At 43.2% G+C, this 16,310-nt stretch overlaps 1 pseudogene; it reads left to right on the top strand.

Moving 5' to 3' along the window:
• Window positions 1-13,063: 13,063 nt before the first annotated feature.
• Window positions 13,064-16,110, top strand: LOC147465878 (scarecrow-like protein 14; annotated as a pseudogene).
• Window positions 16,111-16,310: the final 200 nt, after the last annotated feature.

The raw sequence follows: 16,310 nt of genomic DNA, 5'->3' as shown, positions 1-16,310 counted from the left end.
GAAAAGACTGTTAAATTTTCAAATGATTCTGCATCCAGTGCCACAAGTGTGCAATCATTCACGAGTCTAAGGGACACATCAATCAGAATGATAATATCTTTGTATGGTACACATAATTCATATGCACACTATGTAGACCAAAAAGGAAAAATGTACAAAAAGGATCAACTAGTGTTTGAACGGCCCACATAACAGCTCATAAAAGTGCGTCCAATGATAGATCAGAAAGGATGGTTCAATTCAGAGGAAAGAATCTATTATAGCCCATCCTCTCTAGAGCTGAAGGATATTACCCGAGTGAACCCAGAAATCTGTTCAGAGCCAAATTCTTCTCCATCGAAAATCAAGCTTCGATGTTGTGACCAAACGAGCACATACTTTGACCAAAATAGTCGTAGATATAGACGAGAGTCTAGCATCTATGATGCAGTGGGTCCTGAAACCACAGAAGCTCATATCATAGGAGACCCATGGGATACACAATATCAAGGCAAAGATAATGCTATTTATAGCTTGACTTGGGGAGTAATTTGTCATGTCTCTCAAAGATACATAGAAAACTATGCAGAAGGTTTACAGATGCCAAACATCAACAGTGCTAGACAAAGTGTACCTCACAGTCCCAAAAGGTGAGACTAAACCAGAGCCAAACAATTTTGAACTCTTACAATGAAGCAGGCTATAGTGATCATCCTAGGAAGAGGGGAGTTGTAAATTCATCAAGTTCAGCTTATGTGCTAGGAAATGCTACACCAATTAGAATCCCTAGGGCTTCTAGCCAACATGACCCTTCAAGGCAGAAACGATTGAAAGATCATATGGTTGTTGGAAGTTTCCAATTGCACCAGATTCCATCAGAATCTGTAGATAAATTCTTATATGAAGATCATCAGGGACAAAAGTTTCAGCTGATCTCCACAAGTCAAAGCCAAAAGTCGACAAAGCCAATAGTGTTCAAACAGTTACATGTGACCAAGCTCACATATGCATATCAAGATGCACATGGTAAATCAGCAAGATCATGATCTTGTCAAAACCTCTACAGATGGCCGACTGAAGTCAAAGACTATTTGAAGATGATGCAAAACCTCAAGATGCCAGAATAGGTAACAGATAATTCAAAGTCAATGAAAGCTAAAGTCCAGAAGGATATACAAAGATCACCACCGAAATCTCCTCCGAAAAGACAGACTCTACCAGAAAGTACAATGGATCTGTTAAGATCAAGAGTTACCCGGATGCAGGAGGACAATGCTCAATAATTGCAAAAAAGTGCAGTATCACAGTCATACGAGTCAACATCAATTGAAGTAGGTGATCAAAGCAAAGAAAATGCAGATAAAGTCTAACCAAAGGATGTTGTCATAGCAAAAGAAGCAATACAGAAACAAATCCTGAGAAGATCAAGTGCAACATTGTTGGTGAAAACCAAGAAAAGATGTCAAGCAAAGTAAAGCTAGAGTTCCAGTTAGACATGTCTTTTCGCACTTGGAAAAGATGTGGCCAACCACAGCTAGAAAATGCTCCTGAATTGTGAGCATATCAGGAAACAAACGAGCAGAATTCTGGGGAATCATCTCTACCACCATTGAAGTAAGTTCACAGATCATCAAAGCTCAATTCCACGTGATCATAGCAAAGGATATGCCAGAAGACATCATAATGGGAATTCCAATGGCCCAAAAGGTCCTAGAGATACAGAGTTCAATGAAGATGCAGTCTTCACAGACAACAAAGAATGAAGACCAAGACTGGTCACCCGCGGACAACAGTACAAAGTCCTCAAGCACAGTTAAGATGGAGACTAAAATCAAAGTAGATCTTATTGAAGATGATTCATCTCCATCGAAAAGAGCTTCAAAAGAGCTTAAAGCAAATCGGGCAATATCAAGTGCAGATCAAATAAAGCAAAAAGAAACCACGGAAGTTATCGAGCAAAGAATGCCACCAAAGCTAGAAGTTAAGAAGAACAAGGTTGCAGACAACCAAGAAGCAAGAGGAAGTCCAAATATCAATCACTCATTGCCAGCTAAATCAGCTAATGTAAGTCAGATTGGAAAACAAAGTCTCAAACCACCCTCCATGGAGACACAATTAGATCAAGATGAGACCATGGCAAAAGCAGGTCAGAGATCTTCAATAGAACCAACAATGAGAATAGCTATAGTTCTCAGCAGTACAAAAGGAGCAAGTGTCAGATGTAATGCTCTACTGGATAACGAAGCAAAGTGCAATATGGTTTCAGACAAGATCCAGAGCATTCTAGAGATTACTCAGGACAAGCCAGATAATAGGGAAATCATGGGTAAGGCTACAAGTCAAAAACAAATGGTTGCTACCCTTAGCATCCAACATCACGAAGAGTAGGTAAAGTTTCAGTGAAGCCTTCAAAGGAAATGCTTGCGACATCATCCTTGGACATCAGTGGTTAGACCAACACAAGGCCTACAAAGAAGATAAAATGCTAATACTCTCTTTTTCAAGAGGTATCAAGAGGTAGCAAGCGACATTTATAGGTATTGTTAATGCTAGATTCAAAGTTGCAAAAGTCACAAGAATCAAAGACAAATCTTGCAGACAAAGGTAAGGCCAAAGTGGACCCTCCACCGGTTAGCAAAGAAGATGTTATAGCCTGAGGCCTCTACATCAAAGAACCCTCATGGATCAGCTTCTTCAAGCAAGTCAGGCTTTCAAAACTTTAAGTCAATTGCTGACCCAACGGAAACCTCCAAAGAGACACCCAGAAAAGCAAAGATATTTCAACCAACGTACTCAAGAAAGCAAAGAAAAGTCAAGCAAGTGTTTGTTTCGAGCAATTTAGTCAAATTCAATGATCCAATTTGGATTAAAGATAGGAATTCAACACAAAAAGACAAAAACATGGGATGGATAGCATCACAATGGAGCTTAAAGGAACATGAGTACTATAGAGATAACATACAGATATGGGTACAAAAACTGCAAGTTAGGGTTTATGAAGTAGCTTCAAGACCCTCCCAAGAAAGAAGGCCCATTGGGTATCAACCTCGACAATATCCTAGGATACCTAAGAAGCGGGTATACAACAAAACCACATCAAAAGATGCTAAAGTCTACCACAACTCTCAAGAGGATACAGAACAGAGACGGATCTTACAGGATCTTCCTCTTAGACAAGGATTTTACACAAGGTATACAAAGATTTGGCTACCAGTCAACCACAAGCCAACTGCAACTACACCAGACATGCATGAAGATATCAGGAACTCAACAAGACCTACAGCTCAACAAAGTCAACAATGGAGAAACAAAGGTTATCAAGAGATTTGGATTCCTAAGTCTTTCAATGCTCCTAGTCAAAAGTCAAATGTCAACGATCAACAGAGGCCTACAACAACATCAAAGATTCCTTACAATAGGCCTAATCGAAGAATCAAACAGATAATGGAGTCTTCACAATCAAGGAAGGACAACCCAACCGATGAGAATGCAGATTCAAAGATGATAAAACAGGTATGGCAAAAGAAACCTTCACTACCAACTTGGTCCTTGAGTAATCCTCTTTTTGAGGATTCAAGCTTACTTTTACCTGAAGAAATGTTTGTAGTAAGCACAAGAATGTAAAATGTCAAGTCACCAGGGTGCAAAAAACACTCTTTGGCATAGTCAGAGTCGGGCTGCTGAGCCATAAAATGAGCAAAGCATTAGTCCCAAAGCTTCAAGTCATATTAAACTCTGTGCTAAGAGTCATAGTTATTAGGCTTACGCTCAAGCTGGAAAATTTGAGTATATCTAAAGTCGTGTTGCTCATGCTGGATGAGATGAGTATAAGAGTTGAAGTCTATTAACTTGCAATTGGTGGAGTGTCGTAGAGTTCAACACTCACGCATAGTGCACAATAAAATGAGAGCTCATATCATCATCAACAAAAACCATTCTTAAAGGGGTGCCAGCTGGTAAATCCATGGCATGTGCTTTTATAGCTACACTAGCTTTCTGAAGAACCCCTCAAATTCTTTCTTTCACAGCATATTGTTTTCCATGCATTTTTGTGTATGCATAAATAGGATGTCCCATCATTGCACATATGCATTAAACACTCTTTTTTGCTTCCACCTATGCACCTTGAGTGGACTACAACAGGAAAACCGATGTTCCATCATGCTACCCTCTCATATTTGCTGCCCTTTTAATTCCATATCTATTAGCAAATAATCCCTCGAGTACTTTATTAATATTTCCCATGCTATAAGTACTCCAATAATGTGCTTATCCCAAAGGCACTTTTTTCCCACTGGGTTTTTTCCCTTTGATCATCCACGTATTAGACCCTAATTTAGAACCTCATCATTCTACTTCTCTTGTACATACTTTTCACATCAGTCTCATCATTATTCTATTACAACGAACAAATGCAACATCATCTCTCACATCAGACATATTTGGACCAATGAAGATGCTACAGCAAATTGAACCTCATCAACAAATTCAATAACAAATGAAGACAATTAGCCCATCAACAACCAATCAAAACCTTCCCTTGCCTCCATGGACACCTTTTAACAGCGTCCGAGGACGGGCACTAAAATCGGAAGGGGGGAATGTTAACTAAGTCAACGTCAGTTCATAGAAGCTGCTAAAGACCGAAGACTTACGGATGCACATTGAAGATCAACATGAAGAAGCAGTAAAGATTGGAATTGCACACTTTCCACGTTTTCCCAAAATGGTCACGTATTGTAAATTCTCGATTTATTTCAAGCCATTGTGATATTTTAATGTGTCACGGGCTCAATGGGAGTTCCAAGATGTAAAGAATAGGCCAATTATTGTGCCTCGGTTGAAGATTCACTAAGTGGTGGAGCCCTAAAGGCCTTGGGCACCCGGACATTGCATATTTTTAACCTAGGTATATAAGGCAGTGTGTAAGAGAAATTTGGGTTCTCAAGCTCATTGGTTGAGAGCACTCTTTGGTGAGAGCTCTTGAGGTGTGTGGCTATGGAGTCCTTGAGCTTCTCCTTGCTCATGAGACAAGCTTGATTAACACTAATCAATTATTCATTCTCTTTCACTATGCCTCTCTCTTACTTCTTATGATTGCCTATGATGCTTATATGAACTAGATCTTAACTAATTAGTGGTTAATCCCTCTCTAATCTTGTGTGATTGCCCTCTTTTGCTTGTGTGTGCATGTAGTTTTGATTGGAGTGTGGTGCTCGATAGATCTATGTGTGTGTGTGCTTGCGATTAGTGTGTTGCATGATAGTTAGTGTTGTGTGCGTCTTGCAATCGTAGTGTGTGTGATTGGGTTGATTAGAGGTGAAGAGAAGTGGATATGGAGATTGCCCTTCATTGCGGCTTAGCTCCTCCATAGGCCGAGAAGCTCACCTCATAGAGTTAACCATTTGTGTTTCCACGATTAGCTCACTTACCGTGTGAGTGTTTCCATGCCCTAACCGGGTAGCTCATCCCTTGGTATTGACAATTTTGTTAGTCATTGGAGCTATTGCAACGATGGAGACCCCAACACTCCGTTCATCCTACGAATGTTTCACAAAGCCTCAAGAACTTCATGACACAAACCAAGCTCTTCGACAAACAAATGAGGTGGGAAAATTTTCTATTGCAATTTAAATTTCATATTGCTCACATTGTTGGCAAGCACAATCAAGTGGTCGATGCACTTTCACAACGACTAAGGGTAAATGTGGTGTCTATAGCAACTCACAATGATCTATATTTTATGATAGATGAGTATGCTACTGACTGAGACTTTAAGTATGTAATTACAGTCTTTGCATAAGGGAAGAAAAAAGAACCAGTCACCTCGAAGGATGGTTATCTTCCAAACGGCAATAGGCTATGTGCTACTCACCCATATAATAAGAAAGTCATGTATGAATCCCATACTTCTCCTTATGCGTGGCAAAAAGAGAATCCATAATCTACTCTTCAAGGAGTAGAAATGTATTTCTGTTGGTCTACCATGAAAAGTAAACATACAAGCGTATGTTTCAAAATGTGTGGTATACCAAAAGTTGAAATTTGATCGAGAGAAGCAACTTGGATTGTTACAGTCGACACGCTTAACAAGAAAACACACTATATGCCTGTCAAAAAGACTATTAAGGCACATCAAATGGCAACCCTCTTCAAATCTCAATTTTTCAAGCATCGTGGCTTTCCAACATCCATAGTGTTGGACAAAGATCCTAGAATGACCAATAATTTCTAGAAGGGTCTCTTTGAGAATCTAGGAAGTAGATTAAATTTCTCTTTCGGCCTATCATCCACAAGCGGATGACCAAAGTGAAATAACTAATTTAACAATTCTTGATCTACTAAAAGCCTATGTCATGGAAGTAGATCAACGTTCTCAATGAGAGAAAAAGATATCTCTTAAGAGTATGCGTACAATGACATTGTACATACTTCTATGGGGAAAGCACGTTTCGAAGTTAAAGAGAGAAGATCCAAAAGTCCCTTACTACTTAAAGTACATGGGAAGATCTTCTCTACTAATGAATATAGCCAAGGCTCACAAGAATCTTTTCCAAAGGTTAAAGAAGTTATATCCATCTCAAAGCAAAGGCAAAAAGGGCTGCTGCTAATAAGCACAGAAGAGCCTTAGCCTTTAAGTAAAATTACAGGGTCTTGCTAAAGTTTCTCAAGGCTCGTCTAAGGCATACTACGGGCAAGAATCCTATGGGCCACCAAGAGTATTATGCTAAACTAGCAAAAATATACTATCTTCCATTTTAAATTCTTAAGCCAATCAATGAGATGGCTTATCAATTAAAGTTGCCCCAACCATTGGATCGTGCACCATGTTTTCCATGAGAGCCTACATAAGCCTTACAAAGGAGCGTCATCAAAAGAAGCAATAGTTGCAGAGCCTCCAAAAATCGTAGATCAAGTACTTCAATCTGAGTTCATCCTATGACATGAAGACAAGGTATTAAGAAACGGTAAGATTATCTGACGATGTCTTATTAAGTTTAAGAATTATTCTTTTAAAGATGCTAGATGGATACAAAGAACCTAACTTAAGGATAATATGAACCTTGTCAATGCTTACAATGATGCCTTAAAGTAAGCATATGAAAATGCATTTTAAATGAACATTCTTTTTGTCTTATAAGACTAGTTCTCTTTTTATTGTGCACAAATTTAAATAGTATGCATGCTTAGAATCATGTTTGTTGTGACGACGTCTCACAAACACCAAGTAGAACTTGTCACTCTAATTTGGAAGTATGAATATATGGACTAAAGCAGACATGCTTGCCAGAGCTATGTCTCTTAAGCACCAAATGGATTAGTCATCCATTTTGGAATGATGTCATAGGGTAAAAAGGGATCCTCTACCCACTAAGAAACATGGACTAATGACTAGGGTTTATCTTCCCTACCTCATAGTCGAGGACGACTATGATTTCAAGAGAGAGGTAATGTCATAAAATCTAATATCTAGCTAACCCAAATGATTTTCTCATATTAAACTTATCATTTAATGTGGGAGAATAAACGGGAACAAGTTAGAATAGAGACATGTGCTTCTAGACCTATCTCAGCAGGGGACCAAAAGGAGAGATGGTTGCATCTCAATAGGGGTCCAAAAGGAGACGGTCTACCAAAGAGCAATGTGAAATAAGTGCTTCTAGACTTATCTCAATAGGGGACCAAGAGGAGAGATGGTTACATCTCAATACAGGTCCAAAAAGAGGTAGTCTATCAAAGAGAAATGTGCATCTAATGGATCTTAAAAGACCTTATGGTTAGCTTCATTAAAGACCTCCAATGGTTAGTGTTAAAAGTCCTTCATTAAAGACCTCCAATGGTTAGTGTTATAAGTCCTTCATTAAAGACCTCCAATGGTTAGTGTTAAAAGTCCTTTGACCTTAGGCAAGCTAGGGTTGAGCTTGAGGTGGGATCATGACCTAAGCTTGAGGTGCTTGTCGTGCTTGATGACTAAGGTGCTTGAGGTGCTTGTCGTGCTTGATGACTAAGGTGCTTGAGGTACTTGTCATGCTTGATGACTAAGGTTCTTGAGGTGCTTGTCATGCTTAATGAGAAAGGTGCTTGAGAAGCTTCCCATGCATGGGGGGTAAGGTACTTGAGTAAAAAAGAGACCCTACAAAGGAGGGGGAAAGCCCCAAAGTTAGGGGAATCTTTGACTTAACCTCCCACTCACCCAAAGGGCACCCCTTTTCTAAAGGGGCACATGGAATACATGTCAAACTCTCCCTATGTTTAACCTCATTATGTGCTTGAATGCTATTGGTTGGGCTAAAGAGGGTCCAATGAGCTTCTTGTTCCATCCAACAAATATCTAGATATTTTCAAGCTCTCTCTCTCTAAGGGGTAAGGAGGACACTTGTCCAAAGGCTACCCATGTACTTAAAATGCATGTTGCATGTGATTGGCTAGGGGAAGAGGTGTCCAATGAGATTGAGGTATGAGAAAAAGGTAGAACTCGCCCCAAGCAAGCAAGGGGTGTGCTGGGGGGGTATAGACCACACACACACACACACACACACACACACACTCATTTTGTGGATTCATTCTCACTTGGTGAAAGTAGAAGAACTCCACCTGCTTCTCCAAGCTTACGAGAAGTGAGAGCCTACACCAACACTCTTGGCTATGGAATGCAAATTCAACCAAGAGCCATGCTTCAATGTTTAAGCTTGCCATCTTCATTACTATGCTATTATGTATGCTAACAAGAAGAGTGATGATAAGTGAAGAACTATTTCTTTCTCCTATGGAATGTTTCTTCTTCCTCTTCCCTACCCTCATTCCCCGCTAGCTCTCTCCACCTTCGAAGGTGTTTGAGGCCTTGGGATTGCGGCTTGGGATAGTTAATGCTTTCTACAAAGTTTATGTTATGCTTGTGTTGCATGAAGCTTTCCATCTTCATTGCATTACCTAGGTCACAAGGAACACAAAGATTGTATTGTACCAAGTCTCTCTTAATGGGAGAAACTATAATACAAACGCCTATTGGAGGGGGGACCGGCTCCGTCTGAATCCGGTCCTTAATTGTTGTCATGTTCTCTAAACTCTCTCTCTCTTACAAAAGTATTGTTCATGCCAAGTTAACTAAGTACCATGTTTATGTTGCTACCATCAATTAAGTTCACCCGCTATGCTCACAAAGTGATCTCACAAAAGTGCTTTATTTAATTCCCTAATTCCGCTACTCTCAAACTCATAGGCCATTTGCATTACACTTCCTCATAGGAGAATGATAGTACAGACTTGTATTGGCTAGAGGACCATGTCCCTTGCATGCATTGTGTAGGAATTGTTTCGAAGGAGATGTATGCTCCTTGTGCATTTTAAAAAGTATATTTAATTAGTCTAGAGATGTTATGGATCTAGCCATAATTGCCATCGTGGGGAATATTTTCATAGCATTTTTTAATGTCCCTAGAGAACAAAGATGTTGCTTCTTTTGGGAGGTTCAAGATACATTCGTACACTGACTCCACAATCCATCATGATTGAACGTGGAGATTATGGCATAGGAAGGCCCTTTGATTGAGGCGCCATGCTCTGGTTTTTAACAATGATAGGCATGTTTTGAGAATGCATGCCATCAGTAAGGATATTTCAGAGTAACATCATGAGACCCCGCATGTGATCCATCTGAAAGCAGTTTTATGGCTTTTGTATATTGTTGTCAAATAGGGGAGGTTCGGGGATCCCGGAGTGATAATTTGTCTAAGGTGTGTGATCAGGGATCCTAGAGTGTGTTCCACCGAGCCCCCCATTCTTGGAAGTCTCCTCCACTAAGACGTTGTTTGGCTTGTTGCGTTATGAGTTGCTTGCAGATTAGGATAGGGTTGTTAGGTGCTTTGTCCAAGCAAGAGATAAAATCTCTTTTAGGGCTTCCACTTGTGAAATGTAATCTGGGTGTTACCCGTGTTGTCTCTTTATTCGGAGGGCCCTTTGACAGTAGGCTCAAAACCAAGCTCCTGTTTGCTCAAGAGATACAGATGGCAGGAGCTAGATATATTTTTGTTCAATGAGGTTTGTAAGTATTTGATGTAATTCCTCATATGTTTGGGTAAATACTAGGGTTTTCGTTGGGATATGCCTGAGCCCTTGCATGCAAATAGCCAATAGGGGCGGCTCTATGAAAGTTTCAATGTTAGTCGTTACTATCTGCCCCCATGTCGAATGTACCTAATTTGAGAATTGGCATTTTAGGGTCGCTTTTTGAGGTGATTACCTCTTTTGCGTTACACAACACCACTTTTAGTGGAGGGTCATAGGACCAACATATCACACATTCTTCCCATAGTGGGGTCGTCAGAATGCTCAAACCAAAGAAAAAGAACCCAAAAAATCTTTTTAGTTTGGGAATATCTAAGAATGGATTCATCAAATGTGCAGAGACAAAACGCCCACAAGTCTTGTCTTTCTTGACAACATGCAACCACCTATGTACATCTTTTTCCACCTGTGGACAGACAACAGCAACAAACTTATAAAAAGTTCAAAGATCTTTTATCATTTAACGAGAGAGAGAGAGAGAGAGAGAGAGAGAGAGAGAGAGAGAGAGAGAGAGAGAGAGAGAGAGAGAAGAAGAAGAAAGAGAGAGAGAGAGAGAGAGTATATATGTATATGTATATATATATATATAGAGAGAGAGAGAGAGAGACAGAGAGAGAATTGGTTGGCTTTGAACCCGGACCCCCTCTTCAAATGGTAAGCTACTTTTGAGTTGGCCTATGCAGATTGGATGCTTACAAAGGCAACTTTTACTAAGTATAAGGAATGTTTGCCTTGTGTGACTTTTCCCATGTCCGGACACACTTTTTGAAGGTATGTCCATCACCTCAATGTGACACCGCCTATAAGGGGTATGAGCCTCCCGGAAACGGCCACGGGACGGGGACCCCCCACCTAGACACGTTAGCCCCACTCCACGCACTCGTGCACCGTGGGGGCTCCACGCAAGGTTCCCCAGGGCACGCTATGACCCTCCTTGAGTGCGGGGGAGCTTGGGGCTACGTGGGACTAGGGACCCGGAACACGAGACCCTCGGAACACACCACAGCCGCCGACCCACGAAACGCAACGCGACCCGAGCCGGCCCCGACCCGAGCCGGGCTTTTTGAAGGCAAACGCGCCCACCACGCACCTCCACATGACGCGCCCAACCCCGGGCCGTCACACTTGGTATCAGAGCCCAACTACTTGCCTCCACATGACGCGCCCAACATCGGGCCGTCACACTTGGTATCAGAGCCCCTTTTCCCGCGATGCCCCGAACTTCGGGCCGTCACACTTGGTATCAGAGCTTCAGGAAATCAACCAAGCCGAACCCAAGGAAGGGGGAGGCTCCAGGACTCAAAACGGCGCGTACCCAACGTGCGGGGCCGCCAACGCTGCTGCTACAACCACAGTTCGCCAAACCCAGGAGGGGGGAGGCTACGGGCAAACCTACGACCCGCCACTCAGTTCGCCAAACCCAGGAGGGGGGAGGCTACGGGCAAACCTACGACCCGCCACTCAGTTCGCCAAACCCAGGAGGGGGGAGGCTACGGGCAAACCTACGACCCGCCACTCAGTTCGCCAAACCCAGGAGGGGGGAGGCTACGGGCAAACCTACGACTCGCCACTCAGTTCGCCAAACCCAGGAGGGGGGAGGCTACGGGAAAACCTACGACCCACCACTCATACTACTACATGCTACTTCGCTCAACATACGAGTGCCAAGGCAAATCGTACACACACAATGGCCTAGAGATGGCCACACTACAAGTCCACTATTCCAAACACAAAGGAAAGATGTGAGCCAGACAGGGCTCTTTGTAACAAAATCAAAAAGAGAAAGACGCGATGGACTAACTAAACTTAGTTCGTCGCGCCCGGCCACTTTTGTGGCCTATGCTGAGCTGAAGACCCATTCAAGTCTACAAGAGACCAAAGGGGCACCGAGCTAGCCCTCCAAATGAGGTCCACCCAACTGGGATCAGTTTGACGATTGAAGATTCAGCCAAAGCCTTCATGGTGTCATGACAACCAAAGCTACTTCAACCTAAAGACTAGATCTAACCAAGTAACCTTACCCGATTCAAGATTCAGCGATTGGAAACCAAAGCTGATGTCAGCCTAAGTCTACAACGCGCGTCAAAATGACAGTAAGTTTCCTTGCAACTTCGCAAGGGCTGCATTGCGATGGACTTTACTTCAAATTCGGCTTTTAAAGAAGTCTCCGCGCGGGCCAACGCAGCAGGTGGCTCCGCGCACCTCGGGTTACCTTTTGGGGAATGCTCAAGTATGGGGAATTCTACTTGGGTATTCAAAGCATATCTTTTTCAGCCTTCTGCCAAAACACACAAAAATACACACACTTTATTCCAAAAATTCCAAAAACAAAGCATGCTATCTACTTGCATTTCGGGTACAGTTTTCACGCACTTTGCACTATATGCACCCCTTAGACCTTTGGCCTATGCATAGCCAAGCTCTCTTTTCTCCCTTTGTTCGACGAGGACGTCGAACTTTCTTCAACCGGGGGTGTATATAAGGGGTATGAGCCTCCCGGAAACGGCCACGGGACGGGGACCCCCCACCTAGACACGTTAGCCCCACTCCACGCACTCGTGCACCGTGGGGGCTCCACGCAAGGTTCCCCAGGGCACGCTATGACCCTCCTTGAGTGCGGGGGAGCTTGGGGCTACGTGGGACTAGGGACCCGAAACGCGAGACCCTCGGAACACACCACGGCCGCCGACCCACGGAACGCAACGCGACCCGAGCCGGGCTTTTTGAAGGCAAACGCGCCCACCACGCACCTCCACATGACACGCCCAACCCCGGGCCGTCACACTTGGTATCAGAGCCCAACTACGGGCCTCCACATGACGTGCCCAACATCGGGCCGTCACACTTGGTATCAGAGCCCCTTTTCCCGCGACGCCCCGAACTTCGGGCCGTCACACCGCTCTAACTAGCACAAATTCCTCTACTCCTCCCAACAAGATTTTTAAATTTATTTTTTTTAGATTTTCTATTTTTACACGATTTTCTCCCAATTAGAGACGACCAAGCTGAGACACAGTTTTGCACTCGATCAATCGTATGAACCATAAAGCCCTCTTCCCCTTCCGACACTCTTGATGATGCGCGGCTCTAATTTGCGCGCATGTAGAGAGGGTGCTGTGTGTGTGTGTGTGTGTGTGTGTGTTTGTGTGAGAGAGAGAGAGAGAGAGAGAGAGAGAGAGAGAGAGAGACTCTGTTTGTACTTTTCTGTATGCTTTGTTTTTTTCCATCTCTGTGTGTGCGTGCATTTGCATAGCTGTGGGTTTGTTTGGCTGTGTGTATGTAGATGTGGGTTTTTTTGGGTTTGGGATTTTGTGGGCTCTGAGTCTTTTACTTGGAGCCATCGATCCCACACTTCCATGCATCAATTCCTTGATCATCCCGAGTTCGGCAACGAGGATATGATCTCGCACATCAATGGAATCCTCATGGATGAAAGCCTGGAGAATTACAGCAGCTCCCAGCTCCTATCTATACAGACCAACCATGCCTACTAGCATATCTTTAAGGACTTCCATGGCATCTTGATGAACAACAATGCACCCAATGTGCATGTGTCCTCGCTTCTTGCACATGACTGTGCAAGAACGCAACTTACCTCCAGCAGGGATGATGCAACAGATGATTCTCACACAAGAGTTTGTCCTTTGTCAGTTTTTTGTGATGCTGTCAGTGGTTTGCATGCAGATATCGATGATTTTGACATCAGCAGTATCAAAGAGTGTTCCAGTAACATCGATGCTCTCATTTGTAGCAGATAGAGATGCAATTCAAACGTCTTATCGAGGCTTGCAATAGCAGACAAGGGTTTGAAAAAGGGAGGATATCAAGGACCCAAGGTTGCCCTCACCCAACCGGCTGCTGCAAATCTGCGACAAGATGATTTTCAAATGATGACAGACCTGCCTCTAAACACATCTCATGGATACACATCAAATGCTGACAGTTCTTGCTCCCATATTGCCCTTGTAGGCAACCCCATGCAGCCACTGCCTTTCAATGAGAACAGCAATCGCGCCACTCAATCTTTGCAGCGAGCCCGATCTCTGGGTACAGCTCAAGATGATGTCACTTTTGTCATGAATGCAGACCTGTCAGCAGAGCAACAAGTGCAGCTCTTTGATGAATGGGGAGGTAGAGGTAGAAATGAACTAAACCTGCCAGAAACCCAGTTCAAACATAACGGCAGGGAAGATGGGGCGCTCACACATCCTATAAATCTAAAAAGTCTCCTATTAAGCACTACCAAGGCATTAGGAGAGGGTGACAATAGGAAGGCAAGGGAGCTTTTGCAGCAAGTGCGGCAACAGGGTGCAGCCCCTTTTGGGACTGGCCTGCAACGTGCCGTACATTACTTCAGTGAGGCCATGATGGCTTGCTTGAGTGGCATGGACAGCACAGTATATGCTGCCATAGCTAGCACAGCACAGCTAACTTCTGCATGGATGATGCTGAAGACAGCTTCTAAGATGTTGTTTGAGATATGCCCTTACCTCAAGACTGCACCCTATTTTGCCAACCAGTATATTCTAAAGGCTGCAAGTGGTGCCGCTCGCATACACATTGTGGACTATGGTATCTTCTATGGATTGCAGTGGCCTTGCCTGATCTATGCACTTGCTCATCGCATGGAAGGTCCTCCTTTTGTTCGCATAACGGGCATTGAGCTTCCGACAAAGCCTACCGATGTCAACCCCTCCTCTTCAATAGAGGGGACTGGTCGATGTTTGATCGAGTATGCTAAGACCTACAATGTACCCTTTAAATACCATGCAAATGCAGCTACTAATTGGGAAGAAATAGAACCAGCTTCCATTCGCATTTCACCAGATGAAGTGTTGGTGCTCACTTCATTCAACAGGCTCCGCCATCTTCATGATGAGAGTGTCGATGCTTCTTGTAGCCCTAGAGACCAACTATTTCACCAGATGTGGGCTCTTAATCCGCGCCTTCTTTGACTGGCTTCATGAATGCATCCCACAGCTCACCCTTTTTGTCCCGCGCTTTCGGGAAGTTCTGCATTACTATTGCAACAAGTTTGACACTTTCCACACCATTCTATATGAAGACAGCCCGCAGAGGGTGATGTTTGAGAGAGAGGTGATGGGTCAGGCTATTCTGAATGTGGTGGCATGTGAGGGCATTCAGAGATTGGAGAGGCCAGAGATGTACAAGCAGTGGCAGGCACGAATCAAAAGGGCCGGGTTTCGGCAATGGTCCCTCATTCCAAGCGTGTTTTCCACAACAAAAAATATAATGAAGAGCTACCACAAGGATTTTAGCTTGCTGCAGGAGTCCAACAAATGGATGTTGTTGGGGTGGCGGGATCGTATCATGCAATCTCTCTCAGCATGGGAGCCTGTGTCTACACCATTGGGACCTGTTAGTTGAGGTCTCTGTGTATTTGTACTAACGATGGAGTCAAAACAATGTGCTCTTCTCCATACCCTCCTCATTTTGTACACTAAATGCCATACAAATGACATTGCTCCATTGAATTAACAGCAGTGTGGTCCCGTGCTTCCTTCTCCCTGTTTTCTTGCTGTTTGGTGATCCAATTAGGGTTTCTCCTCTCCAAATCTTTGTGTTCAAAGCTTATGTTTTGAAGCTTCCATGGAAAGCTATTGTTGAAGAATTTATGGAAGAGGCTAGGGTTTGCCGCTCAACAAATTGGCCATGTATCGGTGCAATTAGGTGCGAGGCTACCCCATAGATCAAATAGTTTGGTGTTTTAGAGTTGATTTTGTTATGATTTGAGAGTTTAGTTTCCATGAGTGGAGTTTGGTCTTCTTTCTTAGTGGTTTTCGATGGCTTGGTTGGCCTTTTCTATAATTCCAAGCCCTGAACCCCTCCATTCGCTTCACAGTGTCTTTTGGGTTGGCGTGTGCTTGTAATCCCCATAGAGCGAAGCTTTACTTGAGTGGAAGGAGACCATTTTTTATTTTTGGGCTGATATTTCTTTTTTGGAGTTTATTTTCCAAACGGAAAGAAGGCTCAGCTATAGAGGTGCCCCGCTTTGAGCTTCTCTTGTCAGTTTTTTGTGCCCCCCAATGAGGAAGCAAGTACTCTTTGTTGTTGCCTTCAATTTTGTACATAGTTTGGAGTGGACGCTATGGCTCAAGGTTTTCCAAAGTTTCACGGACTTCCAAATGAGGATGCAAATGCTTTGTGGAGGGATTGAAGATGGAATGTTTGATTCGCAACATTCAAATTCTACGGATTCTACTTTGCTTGCATGGCTACAATTTGTAGGATGAAGCACGATCATG

Source organism: Adiantum capillus-veneris, chromosome 1 (assembly GCF_014529385.1).
Source record: "Adiantum capillus-veneris isolate H3 chromosome 1, ASM1452938v2, whole genome shotgun sequence".
Lineage (NCBI taxonomy): Eukaryota > Viridiplantae > Streptophyta > Polypodiopsida > Polypodiales > Pteridaceae > Adiantum > Adiantum capillus-veneris.
The sequence above is the reverse complement of the archived record's forward strand: the minus strand, read 5'-3'. Positions and strand labels throughout refer to the sequence as shown.